This window comes from Magnolia sinica, chromosome 2 (assembly GCF_029962835.1).
Source record: "Magnolia sinica isolate HGM2019 chromosome 2, MsV1, whole genome shotgun sequence".
Taxonomy (NCBI): Eukaryota; Viridiplantae; Streptophyta; class Magnoliopsida; order Magnoliales; family Magnoliaceae; genus Magnolia; species Magnolia sinica.
In genome coordinates this window covers 42204431-42207575 of record NC_080574.1, presented here as the reverse complement: position 1 = coordinate 42207575, position 3145 = coordinate 42204431, and the positions used below count along the sequence as shown (strand labels likewise).

Sequence of the window (3145 nt, the reverse complement as noted above, 5' to 3'; positions counted from 1 at the left end):
GACTAAAGACCGAGAAGTCGTCCATGAAAACCTCTAAATATTATCCCACCATTTCAGAAAAAATACTCATCATACATTGCTGAAAGGTGGCGGGGGCATTACACAGTCCAAATGGGTGTCCTTTGGTAAGCAAAGGTGTCAAAAGGACATGTAAACGTGGTCTTTTCTTGATCTTCAAGGGCTATCTCGATCTGGTTGTAGCCCGAATATCCGTTAAGGAAACAGTCATAGGAAGGACTAGCTAGCCTTTTCAAAATTTGATCAATGAAGGGCAAAGGAAAGTGGTCCTTCCTCATGAAGGTGTTCAACTTCATGTAGTCAACGCACATTCTCCAACCAGTAGTAACTCTAGTTGGGACGAGTTCATTGTTGACATTGGCTATGATGGTGATTCCAGACTTCCTAGGAACCACCTGAGTTGGACTCACCCATTGACTATCGTATATAGTGTATATGATACCCCACATCTAATAGTTTAAGAACCACGGCTTTAACCACTTCATGTTTAGATTTAGTCTACGTTGTGGTTGTCGTGAGGTCTTCACATTATCCTCAAGATGAATACGATGAGTACAAATCAAAGGGTCAATTCCCTTGAGGTCTGCAATCGACCATCCAAGGGCTCCTTTGTGCTCAATGAGAGTATATATGAGCATACTCTCCTGTTCTTGCTCAATGCGAGAAGAAATCACCACCGAGTATGTCTCATCTTAACCTAAATAGACATTTCAAATCAGAGAGCAAAGATTTTAGGTCAAGCTTCGGTGCCTTGAGGTTAGATGGTAGAGGCACTACATCAGTTTGGGGGCAATTCTTCGAATTATGGTCTCCACTGGTTAACTTCAAGTACCGGCACATCATCAAGCATGACACCCATCTTCCTAATCATATCATCATCTAAATCATGGGAGTGGGCCAAGCACGTCTCTAGAGGGTCAGGGGATAAGGTCAGAAGTGCTCTATCTTCCACGAAAGAATCAATCAGGTTAATATCGTAGGAATCATCTTCATCCTCTAACTGTTTGCTTGTGTTAAAAAAACTATTCAACTCCAATGTCATATTCCTGAAGGACACACTCATGACTCCATTTCTGTAATTAATAATTGCGTTTGAAGTGGCAAGGAATGGGCGACCAAGAATGACGGGAATTTTAGTACTTATGTCCATGATGGGTTGAGTATTAGGACGATAAAATCTACCATGTAGTAGAATCTGTCAACCTGGACCAACACATCCTCGATTATCCCTCTTGGTACACGAACTGAGCGATCGACAAGCTGTAATGTAGTTTGGGTGGGTTTCAATTCACCCAAACTTGTTGTTCGTAGACCGAATAAGGAATCAGATTTACACTCGCTCCTAAATCAAGAAGTGCATGCTCAATCCAGTAGTTCCTAATTATACAAGCGACGGTTGGGCTACTGGGATCTTTGTATTTTTGTGGCACATCTTTCTCTAGGATAACACTCACTTTTTCAGTTAAAAAGATTTCCTTTTGAATATTTTGCTATCTTTTGGTCGTACACAAGTCTTTCAAAATTTTGGCATATGAAGGTATTTGTTTAACCGCATCCAGTAGAGGGATGTTGACCTTCACTTGTTTCAACACCTCTAGAATGTCCTGAGAGTTAAAGAGAGGTTTTAGTGCAACCAACCGTTGGGGGAATGGGCCAATCGGCTTGCCTTGAAGTTCCGGTTTCAATTCTTGTGGAGCAGTGCTAGGTCTATCATCGTTGTCCTCTTCCGGGTCCTTAGGCTATTTAGCCCTAACCGGAATGGTTTTGTCAATGATCTTCCCACTCCTAAGAGTGGTGATAGACTTAGCTTGCTGCATTTGATTTGAAGAGCTTAGATCACTTATTTTGTATTGCGGTTTAGGATTGGGGAAATGTTGAGCTGGAAGAATCCCTTTTTCTCCAATTGAATTTTTTGTCTCATGCCCTTGTATGACCTTTGAAAGGTCTTGAAGGGTTTCCAATATACCCTGAGTGATATGCTCTTGGTTTTGAATATGTTTTCAGACCGGATCCTCTTGAGGTCTCCATTGATTTAGAATTTGATTGAAGAAACCTTGAGGGGTAACAGTTTGTCCATTCTCCAACTGAAGTTTGGATGATTTCCCCAACTAGGATTGTATGTATTGGAGGTATGTCCATTGAAAGGTCTTTGGTAATTGTTCACGGTATTAGATTGCTCATTCAGCACCTCTTAAAAGGTAGGTATTGTTGGACAATTTCCAGTTGTGTGAACGTTGCCAGCATAAATACCACAAACAGTTTCCTTAACTTTATCCTTCTTTAGTTCCATGGCCTCAAATTTCCTTATGAGATTAACAACTTTAGCATTGATATCATCATCCTCTTTCAAAAGGTATAATCCACCCCTTTCCTTTGATCGAGTGGGCCTAGAAGTGGTGCTTGATTTTGGGTAGGTGTCCCATGATTGTGCGTTTTCAGCAAGTCTGTCCAAGTAGTCCCACACATCATCGACATTTTTATTCATGAATTTCCCATTGCACATTGTCTCAACCAATTGGTGTATAGAAGATGTCAGACCATTATAGAAAAAGTGTGTAATGTGTCACGTTTCAAAACCATGTTGTGGGCATGAACTGACAAGATCCTTGAACCGCTCCTAACATTGGAAGAATGTTTCATCCTCCTTTTGGGCAAAGTTCATGATTGACTTTCTAAAGGTGTTCGTTTTATGATGTAGAAAAAATTTCTTTATGAACTCCCTTATCATGTCATTCCATGTACCAATAGATCGGGGACATAGTAAATACAACCACATCTTAGCTTTCTCTTCCAAAGAAAAGGGAAAGAGTTTCAGTCTGACCGTGTCCTTAGACATGTTAGGAAAATATAAAGTGGCTATAATCTCATCAAACTCTTTCAAGTGTGTATATAGACTTTCGGATTCAATTCAATGGAATTTTGGAAGGAGTTGGATCACCTCTGGCTTAAATCCATGTCCCGTATTTTCTGAAAAAACCATACATGAGGGCATGCTCACCCCTGCCGGTTGTAAATAGTCTTGCAAAGTACGAGGTGGGGGTGCTTGATGCACCTTATTCTCGTCCTGGACTTCGTCAACCCTAAGTTGAGGTTGTCCTCCCAGTTGATTGACTGGTTGATTTGCAGC

General features: G+C 41.0%; 1 pseudogene; it reads left to right on the top strand.

Moving 5' to 3' along the window:
• The first annotated feature begins 2591 nt into the window (after positions 1–2591).
• LOC131238373 (small nucleolar RNA R71) lies at positions 2592–2690 on the top strand (annotated as a pseudogene).
• Positions 2691–3145: the final 455 nt, after the last annotated feature.